Raw genomic sequence first — 21,049 nt, 5'->3', positions numbered from 1 at the left:
AGTCATGAAGCATGCTGCCCTCCCCATCCCCAGCTGGCCAGCCTTGGGCCTTTTCTCAAGTGCTCCCTGTGTTCTGCATGACCTTTGTGTCCTTCTTCATTTCAGAAGGCATTTGCCAAGCCCCACCTACCTCTCCGCCTCTCAAACCGAGCGAGGTACCTATAGCCCATCACATCCCAGGGCCCCCTCTGTAACAGAACCCATCACGTGGCTGTTTCAGTGCCATTTACAAGTCTCTGTCCCCCACTGGATGACCGTGAGTTCCCTGGGAGCGAGGTCTGGGGTGCACCAGCATCCACGACCCCAGTGCCCACCACAGCACCGCACCCACAGGAGGCACTCGACGAAGAGAACAGACCTGAAGACACAAGAGCACTGCGGGCATGATGGCCACAGTCCCCAGCCCCGGGAGGAAGCAACCCTGCCTACACCAGACCCACCCTGCTTACACATGGCCAGAGTCTGCCAAAACGCTGGGACAAGTGAACGCTTCGAAGGCTGTAGAGACCAGCATTTGAGATCAAGACTTCTAGAATCAGACAGCTGAGTTCAAATCCTGCCCCCACTACCTACAAGCTCTATGAAGAAACGAGTTAGCCTCCTGATGCCTCAGTTAACTAATCTGTAAAATGGGGATAATTATAATACAACATCACAGACTGTTACAAAGAAAAGTGAGTCAATCTCTGCAAAACACTCAGTGCCTTCCCTACCTAAGTATTAGGGGTCTTCCTAGATGTAACTTACTTATGATACTGTGTACGTGAAAGGTATACAACATGTGGATTTGATACATTTCTATACTACAGTGTGATTACCACTGTGGCTTTAGCTAACATCTCTAGCAGGTCCCATAACCGTCATCTCTCTACTGTGGTAAGAACACTTGGGATCCGGTCTCTTAGCAATTTTGAAGTACAGAACACAGCATTGTTGACAAAAATCGTGATCCCTAATACGGTTTAGGTGGTCCCCACACATAGCCTTATATAATATGAAATCAAGACATTATTTTGTTCTCGATTCTCTTTCACATTTTTTGATTGTATCAAGGAAAAAGTCACGGTTTAACGCGAAAATGACTTTAACACATCTCTAAAACTTACTGTCTCTCCCTCTTCACAGAGAGAAAGCAGGTCCCCGGCTCAAGTTTCTCGTGGGCAGAAAGAGCTAGCTGACATTAACTGATTGTGCCTTTGTTGTGTTATTATTATCATTTAATGGCAATTGACACTGGTTTTCCATTTACGGTGATGGTATAAACTTCCCACATCAAATGTCTGTTGATGTTAAACAGTGAGCAGATTTGAAAGAGAATAAGAAGTAACAGTATCAGCTGCAAACATACTATGGCAGAAATCACGGAGGTGAGATATATCCAAATGCCTCGAGTGTGAAAGATACTGACTGATAGACACTAAGGGAGGTCTGGAAGCAGAAGTCTCACTAGCGTGCACCGTGCCCAGGGAGCACTTGGGAAGCGGACCAACGGCCAAGTCCTGCCTCCAGAAGAAGCTGAGACCTCAAAGTGCCCCCCGGTGACTGAACACAGCCCAAGATGGCAGATGCTGTTGAACGTGGAGATGGGTCCCCTGGTCACAGGCGCGAGCAGAGGTCAGCACTAGGCAGAGCAGCTCGGGAAGCTCCGTGGTAGGGACGAGTCTGCTGGAGGGAGAATGGGCCGGCGGTCCCCAGCATCTACCGCGAGGCCAGGATTCTCAGCGAGAGAAAAACAGACTTTACCAATCACCAAGGGAGGATGGGGCAAAAACCCAGAGGACTCCCAGGAATCCAGGGGCTCCCGCATGCCCTGCCACCCATGCAGCTGAGGGCAAGCGCTGGAAGGAAGAAGTTCTGGGTGGAAAAGAAACCCGCTGGGCCTTTCCAAGCAGTGTTGCGAAACAACTCGGTGGCATCTTGTGGCAAACGGGAGACTCAGCTCAAGCTATGATCCCATGGTTTTCTTTGCGTTTTTGGCTCATCTATTTGGGATGTTCGTTGGAGGGGAGCATCAGTAAATAGGTCTAGCTTGCTTTTCAAGCCAGTTGTGTTCCCTTTCCCTGTGAGTCATAGACCGGGCTCACCCACAGACACAGACAGCCCTCTCACTGTCCTCTGGCCGGCTGGCCACCAAAACCATGCCCTGGGTGTGCACGGGGAGGGGTGGGCAGAGGACTCACTCTGCCTCCACCCTCAACCAGCATGGGTAACGAGACAGAGGCCAGTGCTCTGGGAGCTCCCTCTCTCATTGTCTCTCGAGTGAGGGAGTTATGTGAGTAACTAGTTCTAGAACAGTAGCAGCCACTCCTCCTTAAGGGCCTGCTCTGCGTTGGGCACATTATCTCCATCCTCACAAGAAACCCTCCATCTTACCCGTGAGAGAGCTCAGACAGACAAAATGGCAAGCGGCCAGGAAGTGACACAAGCTGTTTCATAGACTCAGGTCTCTGTGTCTCAGAGCCCACACTCTTGCCTTCCCACTGCCTGCCCCCCCACCCCCGCCACTGCCCTACAAGGAAATGAGTGCCTTAATGGTGCCTTCCAGAGGGTCAGGAGAACACGGATTTAACTCCGCCAGGGGAACGAGGGAAGGCTCCTTGGAGAGGGCAATATTTGGGCTGAGACCTCAAAGACAAGTAAGGACTTTGTTGACAAAACAAAATAGACTATTTTGTTCGTTCATTCGTTCACTCACTCATTTGTTCCATGCTGTATTTCTGGGGCTAGGTACTAGGAATTTGTGGTGAATAGACACAGCTCCTGTCCCCAAGGAGCTCACTTCCCAGGGGAGGAGACGTAAAAATACGTGAATGAATAAAGTTATTACTAATTGTGTGTGCCGTGTGGAGACATGTAAGGAATTAAAATGGAGAATACCGGGGAAACCTATTTTAAGACAGTCAGGGGCAGTCTTTCTGAGGAGGTGACATTTTTGCTGGGACGAATGATGAAGCGAAGGTGCTATCCATGTAAACTAACGGGACAGTGAGGGATCCGGGCAGAGGGAACAGTGTGTGAAAAGGCCCTGAGGCTGGAAAGGGAACTGTGTGTCCCTGAAACTAAAAGATTAGAATGTCTTAAAACGAGCGAGTCCAAGGAACAGTGTTGCTCAAGGGAAGGCTGGGGAGAGAGACTGGGGCCAGATGGGATAGCTTCTTACAGGCTGTGGGAAAGGATAATGGGAAGCTCAGCCAGGGTCCTCAGCTGGACGTGCTACAGCTCAATTTACCCTCCAAGATCAGGCCTCAGTCCCTTCACCTGTAAAATGAAAGTAAATAAGAGAATGCATTAAAAAGTTCCAAGTGCCTCGCCTGGTTGACAAATGGACTGAGGACACTCTGAAATGTGAGCTTGTATCAAAATAACCTGGGGTGTCTGTCAAACTCAAGATTGCTGGGCCCCACCCCTGGAGATTCTGACGCAATAGGTCTGGGGGAGGCCCATGAATATGCATTTCTAACACTTCCTTGGTGGGGGGACCCCACTTGGAGAACTCCTGGGTTAGAAAAAACAATTTTTTAAAAAAAGTGGGAAGCGCCACCAGGATGCTGTTGCAATTGTTAAGAGCTGGTAGAATCAAACAATGTCAGTGAGGTGGAGAGAAGTGGTCCAGAACAGTTCTCACTGGGAGATAGCATGGGCCAGACCAGCTAACGGAATGGACTGGAGGTTGGGGATGAGGGAAAAGGAGAAATTGGGCAGGACACTCCTAGGTGAATGGCTTGAGTAACTAGGCAATGATAGTGGCAGAAACTGAATAGGGAGCCCCCGAGGAGGAGATCTGGAGACAAGGGCTGAGACGTGCTAACTCTGAGATCTCTGTGACCCCAAAATGGCAGGTGTCGGGCAGGCAGGTGGAGCTTCATGAGAACAGCAATCATCTCTATCTTGTTTTCTGCTACGTCCCCAGATCTCACGCTAGCATATCCTGCCAATAATAAATATCCAGTAAGCTTCTGTTACGGGCTGAAGGATAAAGGGAGGCTGAGGAACTAGCATAACCAAAGGCACTCAGGGACCAACATGCCGCCATGCTTGAGGAGGCCACAGGCATCTGCTGAGGCTAAACCATCACTTCCTGACCTTGACATGGATGAGTATGTGGGAGGCTGGAGGCAGAACAGAAGACAGAAGGGAGCCACCCAATTCACAGTAGGGTTCTTCCTTCAAAAGTCAGAGATGTCACATTTGAACCTTTCTGGGGTGGGCTTTCGGATAGAAAGGTTTGAACTGTGAGTTTAATGAGCAGGAAGGCCAGAGGAATCTGGCTAACTTGGGCTTTTTATAAAATAAATCATGGGAAAATGAAGCTGTGCAACTTGGGGAAATGAGGAGGGAGGGATGGGGAGAAAGGGAGAGAAGAAACCGAGGACAGAACAAGAAAAGCAGCTTAACCAAGACTCCCCAGTAAGGGAAGAAGGGGCCGGCATCTGGAACTTGACCTCCCAGGCCAACCTCGACCCCTGGGTCCTCACCACATTTCCAGCAGGCATGATGGACCCTCGGCCTCCCCATTTACCAAGTTGTAAATTAAAAGGCTGTGACTCCAGCCAGGGGTTCTGGTGACATCATAAACCACAGAACCACAAGCTCAACTCACCAGAAGCCCCAAGATGGAATTACACCCTTTCTTCCTAATCCAGGCAGCTCTGGTCACTGCCGTTTTTTTCATGATATAATAGAAGTAAGCAATATTTTAACCATTTGTGTGTGGCCTTTCTCATACAGCCACAAGGCCCCCTCTCTCGTGTCCTCTCCTTTCCATCTCCTGCCCCACTACAGACCCTCCTCCTAAGGGGTCTCCCACAGAGATGCCCCTGCTTTCCAAGGCTGCGGCCCCTCCAGACCCTCTCCTCTTCCCTCTTCCCTCCAGATCCTTTCGGTTCTTCTGTCTCCTCCCATGAGCCAGTGGTGCCCTGACTTCTACCTTAAATCTGCTTGTTCAACAGAACCCCAGTCTCTTCTGGGCCCAGGTCTGTCCTGGAGAACAGACCCCAGATGTCTAGAATACATTCCCAGAAGTGGCACGAAAATGAACTCACATTTTAAATAAATCAGGGAAGTTTACAGCTTCACGGAGAATCTTTCTGAAAGCAAATGACTGCTTTCACTCTCCTTTCACTATGTTTTTGCTTTTGAGTCTTAATTTTCATAAAGTATTGCTTAACGCAAAGTGTACCTGGGCATCATGTTACCTTTTACCCCTGCTTCCCCATCTTAAGCTTAACGCCAATATCCACGTTCCTTTGGGAGCCTCACGTAAGGGAAGAAGTCACAAGGGAGGACGATAATTAAAGCAGCTATCACTTGATGAGTACCTCTTATGTCTCAGATACTTAAATTATTCTTCATCCCTTTCACAGAGTTACTATTTTCCTCATTTTATGGAGGAGAGAAACTGAGGCCCAGGATATGGAGTATTTTGCCCAAAGTCCCGCAGTTCCTAAGTAAGGCCCTTGGATCTGACCCCTATTTTGCTGAACTCAAAAATCTACATATATGTGCTCACTCAGTGTCCCCGCCCTTAGTAAAATATTTTGAGAATACAGGTTGCATATGATAAGGACTGATCATAGGCACTGGCTGATCTTCATGCACCATGATTTTTTTTTTCAGAGAGGATGAAAGTTCTACTCTATTTTAGGGTACACTAAGAGCCAAAAAACACATTCTGATGTCCTATGTATTTGTTTAGAAAAAGTAAATTATTAAAAAAAATAAAATAAAATAATAAAAAAAAAGAAAAAAAAAGAAAAAGTAAATTATTGCAAATGATTTCCCCCAAACCGAAAACAAAAAGTTTAACGCTACATTGATATAACTTGGTAGTAAGGAGGTAGACCAGTGACTTTTGATAAAGCGTCATCCACGAAACACCAGTATAGGACGTGACAGATTTCAAAAGAGTTCACACGCACAAGCCCGCCCGTCCATGCTGTGTGGGAGGTGCAGGGCAAACCCTGGGCATGCTGGAGAGGGTCCTAGGTGGGAGGGGGCAGGCCATGGGGACAGCTCGGAGATGGCCTCCAAAGGCAAGAAACAGAAGAGGTGCCAAGAGTCAACGCATCAGAGGTTAAATGACTTGAGGACTTTCTAAAATGTGATGATGTCATAGCTGAACCCAAGGCTGCGGGTCGCGTACTTCATAACAGAACAAGGAACATATCCGACATCATTTCAGAACGCTATCTGCAAACATTTGAGAACACAGCGGTCTTGGAGAAAAGTTGGTCTAGAACAGAAAAAAAAAAAAGTCAGGAAAAGTCAGAGAAAAAAACGCCTCTCCCAAAAATGCGTCTCTGCCTAATGAAGCACGTGCTTGGGATGGTTTAAGAAAGATGTGTGTGAGGCGATGACCTAATTTTTCTTCCTCTACCATCAGGGACAGTAAATAACATCTTCCCAGAGAATACAAGTGGGGAAACACTGTCAGCATATATTATACGCAGTTGCAAAGCGGAAGCGAGTGCCACAACAGGCAGGCGTCTTGCTTCTCCAAATTCAAAGTGAGACGAAAAAAATCTAGCCACGAAAGACAATTTATTCATTCCCGGCAGCAAACATTTAATTACCAAATTAATCCCATATCACTGTACTGCACTATGGAAAATCAGCAGCAGCTTCTAAATGTAGGAAGACAATGGATGTGAAAACATCTTGTGGGTTTTCCTCCCAGACTGAACGTCCACGGTCCCACTGGTTGAGCTCACACACAAGAGCCTGCGGGCAAAGGTGGCCTCGATCAACTACAGAGAAAACACCAAACCTTCCTGACAGAGTGTAGTAAACACTCAATAAGTGACAGGTATCACGAGCCTCTCTCCCTCCATCACTGTGTTTGTGTCAGCTAGAACTCTTGCCAAAGATAGAAAATTTTAGCTCAAACTTAGTTCACAGAACTGCAAAGTCCAGCGGAGTACCAGTCTCAGGTACAGCTCGATCTAGAGACTCAATGGCACTGACAGGCCCTAGAGTCTCAGCCTCTCTCTCTCTCTCTCTCTCTCTCTATCTCTAGTCTCTCCTCCCTCTAGGGTGGTTCCATTCTCAGATAAACTCTCCCCTCATGGTCACAAGATGTCTGCAGCCACAGCAGCCTATATCCTCTCAGGTTCAAGTCCAGCTGGAAAGAACACAACCTGTGTCTCAACAGAGCCACACAAACTCAAGAAGTCAATGTAACCGCGTGCACAAGATGAGAAGAAGGTATCTGTTCTTTCAAGTAAATGGATGGACTGTGGGGGTATTCCCGTATCTGCCCAAATTAGAGGGGCCTCCCCGTTGGACACAAAACCTTCACTCCTGTGATCTGTCAGTCTGTTGAAGCACTATGTTAAAACAGCAATTCTGATGTGATGAGGCCACGTGGCTCAACTCTGCCTGAAATCTGAAACCGTGGCAATGCCGAGCTTCCCCATCTCGCGTACTCCTCACCCCCAAGCCCCAGTCTGACACTCTCTTGGCTCCTTCCTCCAAGCACCACCGGGAAAATCTGGCTTTAGTTGTTCCCATTCCTTCTGGCATCATGTTAGATCAAGTCCTGCTCTTTTCTAAATACTTGATGAAAACTTGCTTCCTCAGCTGCCCATATCCCCATCCCTCAACAAGAAAGTGCTGGAAGACATGACCTGCCCAGCGCACACATATTTTCTGAATGCCATGGTTCCACGGGTTCACTATCTAATGCACCTGTGGAGCTGGAAACCAAGAAATCTCCCCAACACGCTTGTTCCCTTAGCTTTACTCCCAAGCTATTTTTGGCCCAGGTAAACCATGCTCTCTTTAAGGACTTGACTCAAATGTCACCTGAATCTCCAAAACTGGGGTGAGTCATTCCTACTCTCGACTCCTGGGCCATCTGGCTTATGCCCATAACAGTGCTGAGCTGAGATTGTTGGGTTTCCCACTCACATCTTCCCCCACCTGCCTACGCTTAGCACAGCACCCAACACAAAGTTCCAGGTCGGCACATGTTGGCTAAATGAGTTCCCACTAGAATGACAGGGTGAATATCCATACCTGAGAACCCCGTCATCTTCATGACCCCCCTGCAGTGATTCCTGATGTGTGCCCTACATCCTCGTGGCTCAAAGTAAGAAGCAAAGCCATAGGACTGGGCTTTCTTTCTCTTCTTCCTGTCTTATCCAATTCGATGCCACTGAACATGGCCAAAAATGATATAAGAATGACAATATAGTGGTTCTAGATTTAAGGAGGAAAATAAGCCATTTGATAAACACTTATCAAGTGCTTCCCACAGGCAAGGTGCTGAAAAGGAAAGTGGGTGTATATATTAGTCAGGTTAGGCTAGGTTTTGCTACGGTAACAAATAATCCCTAAATCCCGGCAGCTTTTAACAACAAAGGTCTATTTCTTTCTCATGCTCCACACCCAATGTAGGTTGGCAAGGGCACCCAGGCTACTATAGTAACTGCTGTCTCGAATATAGTTGGTCAGCATCCCAGGGGCATTAAAACCCTGGGGATCATTGACTGGCAGTCAAATGACATACGTCATTCTCACTCACCGCTCACTTCCCAGAACTAGGCCTCATCCAACCATAAGGAGACCAGAAAGTGCAACCCTACCGTGTGCCAGAAGGCAGAGAACTAGAAATATCCGTGAGCCGCACTCACGATGCCCATAGTAGGTAAGTTCTGGGCCTTGGGCCTTGTCTTTGAGGAGGCATGAATAACATGTAGAAGGGGAATAAAAAAGGGCAGCATTCATATGAAGGAGGGAAGAAAGGTGAGGGTGGGCGATGCCGGGGTGGAACGTGTGTGTCCCAGGAGCGTGTGACAGTCTGCCGAACCTGGGGCTACCATCTGTTACCATCTGTTACGCGTGTAATATGCACCTGCTAAGCTCTTGTGCGAAGCCTTCAGATCAAGGTAGGGTGCTCAGGAGGCCGGCAACAGAAACCTACTCCGGCCAACAGGCAAAAATGGCGGTGCTGGAAGGCTCCAGGGGAGCTCACAGAACGAGAGGAAAAGCAGATGAACCAGGCCTTCAGCTCTAGGGCTGTCGGCCGCGGAGCCGAACGTCAGCCTCTTCGGCTCCGATGTCTCCTGTCTTCTTACCACGCAGGTTTCGGGTTCCCAGCAGCGAGGCTACAGCCCGACTGGGTCTGGGGTGCACCATCAGCAAAGGAGGCCCAGTGTGCTGGATGGCGACCCCGCTAAGACTGCATGCGTGCTGTAAGGATGCACCCCGGAGGGGAATCAAGGTGTTGCTTCTAGAACAAGGGGTAGTGACTGGTGACCGCTCAGGCAAAACAGACGTTCAAAGAGCACGTTAAATCCAAATGGGTCCTCACGAGCACGGCATGGGCATCAACCAGTTCCTTTTTCACACCAGGCAGCTGAGCACTGGAGCCTCAGGGATGTCCCAACATCGCTCATCTGGTGAGTGTCAGAGGCCTGACGCCGTGGGACCCCAGGGCCCGTACCTTTACCACTGTGATTCTGCGGTCTTACACAGATCTGGTGGCAACTTTCTGTTGCCCTTTTTTTCCAAGATGCAGGAAAATGAGAAGGAATTTGAAATGGCCATATTACTTCCTACTAGGCAGGCAAGCATCATATCCATAGAACACTTTGTGGTCTACAAAGTGCTTTCACACATACAGTCCTCCTTACACAGTGTGAGGAGGGCAGACTTCTATCATCCATTCCATTTATTTGATGAAAACATGGGACCCAGATCAAATGGCTGGCCGGAAGCTGGTGAGGGCGGGCCCAGCATCTCTAGGTCTTGTTTTCCAGTTGGAGATGCTGACCTGGCTGGGGCTTCACTGGCAGGTGTGGGACTCAGTTTGCCGGTCTACGGCATGGGGCTAGCGGGCTGTGGTCAGCTCCAGAGCCAGAGAACAGAATGGTGCTTGGGACTGACCAGGCACATGAGATGCATGGGAACCCAGAGTCTCTAAAGAGAGAGCTTGGTCTCCCAGCCTCACCAGGGGGCTCCAAGGGCAAGTTCTCTGTTGCTGAGGGCATGCAGGTCTTACTTAAAGGTGTTAATGGAAAAGGGGAAGTGTAACTGCAGGGAAGCTCAACTTTCTGTGTCCCTCCCGTTCCTGACTTAGGAGATCACTAGCAGATAGATGTTTCATGCTATAAAACAGAAAGCTGAGGGCAAATTTTCATAGCATTGGGAATGTCTATAGAAGTGAGTTAAAAATAAAAGAATGGAGGAGCTGAGTATTAAAGCTTCCCTGGCACTTGCCCTCAGCTTCCGTGCTGGATGGAACCAGCCGCTCCTGCTTCTCCGAAGCTTGGAGGGAGTAAATATGGTGGTTGGAACTGACCACCTGTCCCTGGTGTCCCACTGTCTGGGCTCAAATCCCAGCATCACTGCGTGCTACTCTGATTCTGGGTGAGTTATTCTTTTCTCTGAGCCCATTTCCCTCTTAGTTAAACATACCCACTTTGTGGGCAGGAAGATAAGTGAGCTAATCCACAGAAAGCGCTTGGAATAGCACACAGAGGCACTCAAAGACATTCAATAAATGGTAAATCAGACAGAATGAATGGCCTGTCCAAAGGTACACAGCGAGGGTGTGGGGTAGTAAGGGTCCACACCCAGATCAGAGTCCGGATTCTGAATGATTCTTCCCACCAAGCCATGTTGCCTCTCAGAGCCATGCTGCTTCTCAGAGCGGACTTAGGTTTCTGGTGGAATGGGGTCAATTAGTCCCTTCCCATTGAAGCCGCGGCTCTGTCATCATCCCATCTTCAATGGACTCGTCCCCTTGGTGAGAAGAAAGCATAATCCTTAGTGTAGATCTTTTTGTTAAACTCACCTAGCCTTGTAGTTGTCAGCCCTTCCCCAACCCCTTAAAGGGGGTTCTGTAGGCTTGGAACAATGCGGAGAATAGTGCTTTTTGCACAGCACGTGCCCACTTACATAGAGGAGAAAATTTCTTCCATGGAGAGTCCTCTAGCTTGACCCTGAGGCAAACTGATTGAACAATTAGAAGACACCCTATCTCTTGTAATAGGGAGTCAAGAGATGGTGTGGGCTTCAGGTATGGTATGATCAGGGCTCTAGCTGAACGTCTCTGTGCAGCAACTTCTTGCAGCAGAAGACCTTGTTCACTTGTTTTATCAGGGGAGAGAGGGAGGATGTCGTATCTCACTCCAGCTTTGGCTACATACCCATCCTGACCCAGTAACTGTTGCTGAGGCAATGCCACATGATCTCTGGTTCGAATCCAAGTCCCTGAACCAATTACTGGGAATCATCCTATGTCAATCAGGCCCTTGGGATGGGGATGGGCTCGGATTTTCCTCCAGGGAGAAGTGGAAACCAAAAACACAGTTCTGTTGCAGTGGAGGAAGGAAGAGTAGACGGTGGCTACTCAGCCAACAATGCCCACCGTGGGACACAAGGACAGCGGAGGGCAGGGGCGGCACAGTAAGAGACCACTGTGCCTAGGAATCCAGGGGAAAATCTCAAAAAAAAAGTCCCATCTCTTAAGTTAAAACTGCACGATGAGATCGCCGCATGTAATTTAGGAGGAAAGGGCCACAATAGTTACTATTTATTGAGCACCGTCAGCTCAACACTGATGTGGGGGCTTTCTCTACGGGTTCTTTACTAACTTAATCCTCACAGCAGCCCTTAGAATTTGGAACTGACCCTCCCGTTTCACAGATGAGGAAAACAAGGCTCTGGGCACTAGGGTGACTTACTCAAAGTCACACAACTGAGAGGGACACAGTGGGAAAACAAACTTGGATCTCTGCGTGGAAAAAGCCCCAGCACACCACTTTGCTTGGTATACTGCAAGGAACAAAAGTAGGATGTGTGAGTTAATTTCAAATGAATCTAATACTATTGTTGGAAAGCAGGAAATAAATGACCTTCAGCCTCTGGGTGCATGGGAAAACACACACACACACACACACACACACACACACACACACACATTGTTAAAATTTAAAAATAAAATGCAAAGTGGGACGAGGAGAATTGGGGGAATTCTAAGGAAGCCACCATACATACTTCTCTCTGAACGCACAAAATCCTACTTAGATTTGGGGTGGGAACATGGGACCCCCCCCTTCTTTCCCCCTCAGCCAGGGCCAACTTGTCACATTGGACATCACTGTGGGAGTGATTTAAAAGGTTATTTTTTGCTAACGGGATCTTTGAAAAGGAGATATGTTTTGGCCCAGCCTGTCCATCACCTAGACGGGCATCTACAGTATTAAAATGGGCGTATGTACTAAAGTGAATTTTCCTTGTGAGGAGCACTTGACTGCATGGGGGTTTTTTTTGTGCGGGTGGGGGTGGGAGCTTGGCTCATGGGATAATGGCCATCTGTGGGTCTTAATTGAGAAGGTGGCCCTGTGGCTGTCCCCATGGGCTGCTACAGTCTGCATCCACTCCCCTGCCCCTGCAGTGGGGGTTGAGGTGGACTGCCTTCCTCTTGCCACTCTAACAAAGCACCACAAACTTGGGGGCTTAACATAATCCAAACATCTTATCTAGAAATACTGGAAGGCAGAAGTCCAAATTGAGTCTTACGTGGCTAAAATCAAGGTGTCATCAAATCTGTGTCCCTTCTGGAGGCTCTAAGGGGGAAAATCTGTTTCCTTGTCTTTTCCGGCTTCTAGAGGCTTCCTGCATTTCTTGGCTAGTGGCCTCTTCTTCCGCCTTCAAAGCCAGTACAGCAACATCTGCTCCCACTATCACATCTCTCTGCCTTTGACCCTTGCCTCCCTCTTATAAGAATCTTTGTGTCTCCTGGGCCCATCTCGATAAACTAGGATAATCTTCCCATCTCAAGATTCTCAATCACACCTACGAAGTCATTTTTGCCACGTAACGTAACATAGTCATGGGTTTAGGGGATCAGGACATGGTCATTGGGGGGGGGGGGGGACATTACCACATTAAGGATAATTTAAAAAGGCAGCAACTTATATAGTTCCATGACCCACCATTAAGGACTCAGACGCTGTCTTTAATGGATCAGCTTAGAAGGGGAAACTAGCAGAGGAATATCTTGCACTTCACTGCTTTCATTTGAGATTTTCTATTTTAGTTTGATAACCTTTAATGGAGAGAATTTTGAGACTCTATACACATATGTGCAAACACAGTGACTAGGAAAATGAGGAAACTGGCTAGATGATTCAGGATCCTCCTAATTATTTATAAGGCTGAATATTTCCAGATAAATTCCCCTCCCATCCAGATAGTTTGAACTTGAATGGCCGTTTCCTTTTCCATGAGCAGACCCCAGGTGTGTCTTTTTCCTGTCCCCTCCTACCTGTGACTACTAGGAGGCTGGTCACAGGTGGCTCTGTGAGCAGACAGGGAGCTGGGCGAGGGCAGGGATGGCTGGGGTGAAGGCATGGAAAGAACGTAATAATACAAATAACTATCAACTATTATCAAAACAAATATGCCTTTAACACTTACCAAGACAAAATATGTCCATATGCCACCTAAAATACTCTCAGTTATTACCCATGTCAGACTTTTCAAACTCTGTGCATACAAATTGCCTGGGGACTCTTGTTAAAATGCAGATTCTAATTCAGCCCAGTCTGGGGTGAGGTGTGAAATGCTGTATTTTTAAGCAACAAATGGTAACTTAAGGTTCAGCAGACCATATCCCACACTCACACGACCCTGAGGCCTATTCATTCCACCCCAGCATCCCCCACCCTCCCCTCACCTACCTCCACAGGACTGGAACCCTTTTTATTCCCTCTCAACATTCTCTTCCCCCCATCCAGCAAAGACAAGGCTGGAATTTAGCTACCATGGACATCATTAGTGCTGTTCACCCAATTATTTCCAGTTCTCCCCTTTGAACACACGGATTGTACTTCCTGGTCCCCTGATGGTTGGATGGAGCCTAGGTCTGGCCCGTGATTTGAGTGAACGTGACACATGTCCTTTAATTAATTGTTCTCTTCCCATCTGGGACAGTGACTGACCATACTGAAGATGAGGGTGGCTGCTCCAGCAGCCTGGGTGCCCTTGCCAACCCACGATGGACGTGTAGTGTGAGAAAGAAATAAACCTTTGTTGTTAAAAGCCCCTGGGATTTAGGGGTTCTTTGTTACGGCAGCAAAACCTAGCCCAACCTGTCTGATACATACACCTTAATGTCCTACACTTTACTCTTCAGCACTTCGTATGACGGAAGCAGCTGGTCTTCTGTCAAATGGCTTATTTTCTTTCCAAACCTACAACTATCATTTTGGGCCATGTTTAGTGGCACAGAATCTGTGCCAGAAGAAGAGGGGAAAAAAAAAAAAAAACACATCATGTTTCCCTGATTCTTACTGAGCACATGTCAGCTGAAGTGAGACCCAAACACCACTTCCTCTAAACTTCTTCAAAGGCCTACATTTTTCCATGCCAGCTCTGGTTCCCGGTAACTTTCTACTATACAGTCTCATTCTGAAGGTATTACACGAGCCTGCCAAGGGGGAGTGAAGTGTGGTCCACCATTCCATGAAACAAATGTGTTCCCAGATAACTGGCTGGGCTGATGCGGGAAGGGTTCCCTCAGCATAGATGGCAATTTCTTCCATATGTGATAACATCACCTCTCACTAGACCACAAATCCAGAAACTGTGTAAACTGAACGAGGGACTCTGGGGGAAGCACCCAAGTGCAGTGGAGAAAGCGGTGAATTAGGACTAAGAAATGTGTGCTCTAATCCAAATTCTGCCATCCTGTGTGTCCACCAGCTTCTCTTGAGGGCCAGTGAAAGAAATCCGACTCATACAACTTAACATGAAAAATAGAAATGAAAACCTCTTGAAGTTCCCAAAAAAATGTCAAAAAGAAACTATCTGCCTCTGTGACAGCATTCTGCTTCTTGTTGGCTCTATTCTCAGATCTGCTTTCTCCGAGTGGCAGCAAAGTGGCCACAGCATGTGGAGGCTTATACTCCAGCAGCTGAGCAACCCAGGAGAAAGGAACACCCTCTTTTCCAAAGGTTCCATCAAAAGTCCCCGAATGGAGGGGCGCCTGGGTGGCTCAGTTGGTTAAGCATCCAACTTTGGCTCAGGTCATGATCTTGCAGTTCATGAGTTTGAGCCCTGCATTGAGCTCTGTGCCGACGGCTCAGAGCCTGGATCCTGCTTCGGAATCTGTGTCTCCCTCTCTCTCTGTCCCTTCCCTGTTCATGCTCTCTCTCTCAAAAATAAACATTTTAAAAAATGTTTTTTAAGTCACTGAACAGAATTTCATTGGTCTGGTTTCAGTCACATGCCCATCCCTGAACCAATCAATGTGCCCAGGGCAATGTCAGTGTTCTGACTGGCCAGTCCTGAGGCACATGCTCATCCCTGGAGTTAAAGGTAGGAGCGGCTTCAGTCAAACCATATGGACTAGGAACTGGGAGACAGTAAGTCTCCCCATGAAAATCAGGGTGCTATTTCCAAAAAGGGGGAAATGATTGCTGGAAAGACAAAAGCCACTGTAAACCACTCCGGCTGCCAACCTTCTCCCACCCTCCCAATCTTATCAATGGTTAAGTCAAATTCTTTGTCAGTCTCCCAGGGAAACTGCAAAGGCCTTACAATGCCACATCATTTCGCTGCCAACCGATTGCAAAGCGACACTGACAAAGATGCAGAAAGTCATGAATTCCAGAAGAGTGATGGTGGACAGCTGCTTAAATCAAATGCGGGGCTGTTGGCAAAGGAGGATCTGGCCAAAGTTAGCCCGGCTATAACTCAAAAGGAAAAGTCTGCAAGGGATGATGCTAAAATAAGTTTTTAAAAAGAATGATTTAAACATCAGAACTTGATGTCCTCAAATATTTTTGTCAACACCCGTCCTTGTTATAAGACGACTCTTATGAACTGCTATCTTCCAATTTAAAAAAAAAAAAATTGTACATCTTATGGTCTTAAAAACGTTACATCCAAAAAAAAAAATCAACATTTGACTCTTACTTTGCATGTCCGAAGAGTCAGTGCACAGTGGCAATTATAAACTAAATTTGGTTAAGTGTATGGTACATCTTCCCCAATTAAATGGGCAGGAGGGGGAAATCTCCTTGAGGTCTTGATCTGAATTTACCTGAGCCTAACAATACGAGTAAGAATTCACAAATGTATCGGCTTCTTGTGCTCTCTCTTCTAAAAAGTCTGTTTGCATCTTTGCCCACATTTCTAGTTCCTGTTCTTGTTGATTTGCAGGTATCCTTTTTACATTCTTGATACTAATCTTTGGTTGTGTGTATTGCAAATATCTTCTAGTTATTGTTTGAATTCATTGACCGGTCAAGGGGTTTTTGTTGGCTTGCATGTTTTGGATTCAGTAAACGTTGGCCCCTATTTTGAGCAAATTTACTTGAAATGCTGTTTCCCAGCACCAATTATCTTCAGATATGAGGATCTTCTGCAGTTCAAAATCCAACTGTTTCCTTCGAGTCAGTGCAAGATGCTGATAAATTTTCACTCTGACTTCTTTCTTTCAACATTCCTAATCAGCACCAGGAAATAACCCAACACCTTTCCTTGGGATGGGCCAGATTAGATATACTTAACAGGGCTGGTGTTTCCCTTACATGATATAGTTTGTCTTAAAACTGATAACTTCTGGCAAAGATCTTCAGTTTCTCTAAGTTATTTGTTAGGAATTCACAAATACTCTAGTTACAGCAGTATCACCCTTAAATGCATCAATTAAGTTAGCCATTTTCTTTTTTTTAATGTTTATTTATTTTTGAGAGAGACAGAGACAGAATGCAAGTGGGTTAGGGGAAGAGAGAGGGAGACACAGAAGCAGAAGCAGGCTCCAGGCTCTGAGCTGTCAGCACAGAGCCTGATGCAGGGCTCGAACTCACGAGCTGTGAGATCATGACCTGAGCCGAAGTCAGACACTCAACCAACTGAGCCACCCAGGTGCCCCACGTTAGCCATTTTCTAAGAAGGTATCTATGAGAAACCAGTCTTGTCATATAAGTTTCCAGTGTAGAAAATAACATACCATCTTTATGAAACTTCAATAAGCACACTGGATTTTATTCACTAATATACACTCAAAAAAATATATTTCTCTATCCAGACAAAAAACAAAAAACCTTTACTTCGTACCATATGAAAAAATGAATTCCTGATGGAGTAAGGTTCTAAATGAAAAATAAAACAACATCAGAAGAACATTTTCATAAAATCTACAGGAACCTTTCCTAGTAGACAGACTTGGAAGTTAGAATTCCCAAAGAAAGAGTAGGCAGGTCCAACAACATAACATTTGTAATTTTTTAGGATGTTAGTTTTTGGATCAACCCAATTGAAAGTGAATAAGCAAGAAAGACATTTACACACACACACACACACACACACACACACACACACACACACGTACATGCATGCAAAGTAGGACAGATCCTGGATTGGTTCATTTGGTTTTCATTATGCGTTGAGAACCCACATGCTATTTTCACCCTGCGATCCTCACCTTTGGCTTTTGGCTTTGGCCGGTGCTACAGCCGGTGTAAGCATCAGCCTCCCTCAAGAAGGTCCAAAGGCAAAGGAAGGAAACATGGCACTCCTTGGGTCCCTTTTTAAGAATGTGAAACCATCCCTTAACCCCCAGCAGACTTCCATCGTGGGGGAAGCCTGTGTTTCCCCACATCTCACTGGCCACAATCCCATCACAGGCCAATGCCTAAACCATAGAACTAGGAAGAGGAGGGGATAACCACAGTTGGCTTGAACTAATCAAAGTTCACCCTCTGGGGGCTAGGGAGAAGCCCATCCACTACCCCTAAAGCTCATGGCTGCCTCTGTTAGCAAAGAAGGGGGCATGGCTGTTGGGCAAACAACCCAGCGTACCTGCCATAGAAAATATAACACCTCTTCTTCAAAATAAACAAATAATTTCTTAGTTTAAAATACGTGCCAAGCTGCCCTCAAGAAGCACATAGTCTAATGTGAGAATTGGCTCATTTTTTCTGTAAAAAAAAAAAAAAGATGATAAATATTCTAGGCTTTGAAGGCCGGTTGCTATCTTGTGCAACTACTCAGCGCTGTCACTATAGCTCAAAAGTGCTAAATATAGACGGTACACAAAAAAATGGCTATGGCTGTGTTCCAATAAAACTTTATTTACAAAAACAAGAGGCAGGCCAGATTGGACCCCCGGGCTGTAGTTTGTGAACCCTTGGTCGACAGGAAAGATAAACATGTGAACTAATACCTCACACTGGCTTCAGAGATGGCTTGTTTGGCAAACCCCAGGTCTAAGCTAGACACGTACTTTCTACCTGACCGTGATCCCCACTACTCCCTATTACCCGATACCAAGCCACTTTCACATTGGCTGTCCTGATTCCAAATAAAGGTAAAGGTCGTTTCGCCCACAGTTCCAGGAAATACCCCCTTTCTCATTTATGGCGACTTTAGAGACAAAAAATTTTGTGCATAAGTTTCATTAACAGATACCACGTAATGAAACCATTTGTTCCACTGCGATCCTTGGTATACTTTGGGACCACAGACACACACACAATTTAACTAAACTATTTGGGCACTGCTTTTTCTAGGCATGCAGTCCAGAGGAGTCCCATGATAATCCTTCCTTGGGAGTGATCAACAGCCCTGAGTGGTCCCTGTTGACAAGCTCCGTGGTAACCCAATCTCTGCATTCTGCTGACGAGCCACACTCCCGCGGTTTATGAGCTCAGTGGAATCCCTCAATAGAATTATACCCTTTTATTGAGTCCTGAACCATATATTATCATGAATACTAAACCAGTTCAAATAGTCCATCCCCTCTGCCTCAACATTAGACAAAGCCTTCAGCAATTACCCTTCTCTTCAAAGAATGTGTTTTCTTCGGCACTGAATCCCGCCAGAACCTGATGTGCCCAGGCCCCCTGCACTTCACCTCCACGCTCAGAGCTAGGCTGCCCCCGTCTCACACTGGTGTCCGGGGTCGTTTAGACAGGGACCACTGGGAAGCTGACTGCCTCCCTTTCCATAAAGAAAGGATTAGCAAGGCAAATTAAAAGCGGGCTCAACTTCGGAGGGAATGGTTACACCCCTTGCAGCCCTTACCTGCAAGTCAGGTGATGTCGAGCACTAGAGAAGCACACATTCCCACCCTCCATGAGCCTGCGGTTCTCCAAGAAGGAGATGCTTTCCTCAACGATTCTGAGTGAGATGTGCTATTTGTCTTCATTCGTTCGATAAATGTCTCTTTGGCATCTGCTTGTGCCAGGCACTGCAAATACAGTGAGGAACAGTATACCTGACCATGTCAGGTGCAGTGTTGAAGGGGAGCTGCAGGTAGGTAATACACAGATCGTCAAGTCCGCGAGGTGAAATTAAGTCGGCATAAACAATACGAAGGAAAAGAACAGGATGCTGTGGGTATGGGCTTCCCATGGCTGCTGTGACAAGTGCCGTGACAGAAACTGATTCTCTCACGGTGCTAGAGGCCAGGAGTCTGAAAGCAAAGTGTCTGCAGGGCCACACTCCCACCAAAGGCTCTCGGGAAGAATCACTCTTACCTCTTTCATCTTGGGGTGGCCACAGGTGTTCCTTGGCTCACGGCACTTCTGGCAAAGGGTCTCTATGGTCACATGGCCTCATGCCTTCTCGTCTTCTCCCTCTGCGTCTCTCCTCTGTTTGTCTCCTATAAGGGCACTTGGGATTTAGGGCCCACCCAGATAATACAGGATGATATCATTTTGAGATCCTTAACTTAATTACATCCTCAAAGGCCCTTTTTCCAAATGGGGTTGCATTCACAGTTTCCAGGACCTACCTTTCGGGCGCTACCATTCAACCCACTGCACCGTAAGAAATAATCACGAGGTAACTTCTTTTAGATCAGAGGGGAGTGAGGGAGGGCCTTTTAGGTGGTGAGATTGAAGCCAAGAGTTGAAGAATAAGGAAGAGCATACTGTGCAGAGTAGAGAAGTGGAAATAGGGACCAAGGCACTGCTGCCTGAGAACACAATCTGTGCAAAAGCCCTGCAGAAGCTGAGTTTACAGTGCCCCAGAAACTGAAAGGCCAGCGTGGCCAGAGCAGAGTGAGTAAAATGGCCTGAGTTGTCCTGGGAGGGGTGGGCAGAGGCCTATCCTGAAGCCACAGTAAGGAGATGAGATTTCACTTCGAGTGCAAACGAAAGCTGCTGAACGGTTTTAAGCCTAAGAGTAGCATGATTAGATTTACATTGCATCCTCAGGATATTTTCCAATAGCGTAGCTGGCCTCAGTTTAAATTGGGAGTTACTCTGCATATCGTATTGCCCAGTATCTGTCTTATTGCACGTTTTAGAAAGTGCAGTCTAGAGACCAAAAATAATCCAAAGGCATTCCAACCTTTCCAGAAAAATCATTGCAATCTTCTAGAAGCTCAAAAGGGATGTAATTCACAGTCCATACCAACATTTAAAACCCTTTCCCCACTGCTCCCCTCCTCGGTTCTCATGCCTCCTACCACACTCTCCTTGCCAGTTTCCCTCTCCAGCCCAGCCTTGACTAATTCCCCATTAGAATCTCTCCCGAAACCCCAGCCTAAGGTTCTTGATGTCTTCACCCCCCTACACCCTCTTCCAGGACCCATTTGGCAGACGCACAGTCTCCCTGAGCAGAGAGAGTGGGGAGAGGCTGAGCGACCAGGGACAGAATCCAAAATCCTATGTCTGTCTCTCTCCCTTTCTGTCTCCCCCCGCCAACCCTGTCTCTCTCCCTTTCTCTCCACTTCCCACTCCCCTCTAGAGAGGCAGTGTGAATACAATTTCACGCTTCATCTTATTTCTTTTCATGTACAAATTTTTTAATTTGTAATTATAACCTCCATGAGGGCAGAAACCGCATCTTAAACAAGTAGCATTCCCTACACTGCAGAGCGAGCCTCTTTCCACAAAGGTGAGACAGACTGCTTACAGAATCTTGCTGGGACCCTGAATCTTGGCTCTGTGATCCAGCATTCTTCCGACATCTACAAAGTCGCTGAGCTGAAACTGTCTGGTCTTAATTAAGCTTTGGCGACATCTGTCATGAGTGATTGGTGACATTTTTCCATCCACTCATCACTCCTAAAAATGGACGC

At 47.0% G+C, this 21,049-nt stretch overlaps 2 long non-coding RNA genes across 4 annotated transcripts in view; both read right to left on the bottom strand.

Moving 5' to 3' along the window:
- Positions 1-21,049, bottom strand: part of LOC132681022 (uncharacterized) — a 253,481-nt gene that overhangs the window by 204,074 nt on the left and 28,358 nt on the right. The window lies entirely within an intron of this gene.
- On the bottom strand, positions 1,114-4,621 carry LOC132681021 (uncharacterized). The gene is made up of 3 exons (XR_009610810.3): positions 4,476-4,621; positions 3,161-3,258; positions 1,114-1,717 (listed from the first exon to the last, which is right to left on the bottom strand). It is a non-coding gene; the product is annotated as an uncharacterized LOC132681021 (long non-coding RNA).

The sequence above is a fragment of the Panthera onca genome, chromosome A1, assembly GCF_046562875.1.
Source record: "Panthera onca isolate mPanOnc1 chromosome A1, mPanOnc1 haplotype 2, whole genome shotgun sequence".
Taxonomy (NCBI): domain Eukaryota; kingdom Metazoa; phylum Chordata; class Mammalia; order Carnivora; family Felidae; genus Panthera; species Panthera onca.
Note: the sequence above shows the minus strand (reverse complement) of the source record. Positions and strands in the feature narration are given on the sequence as shown.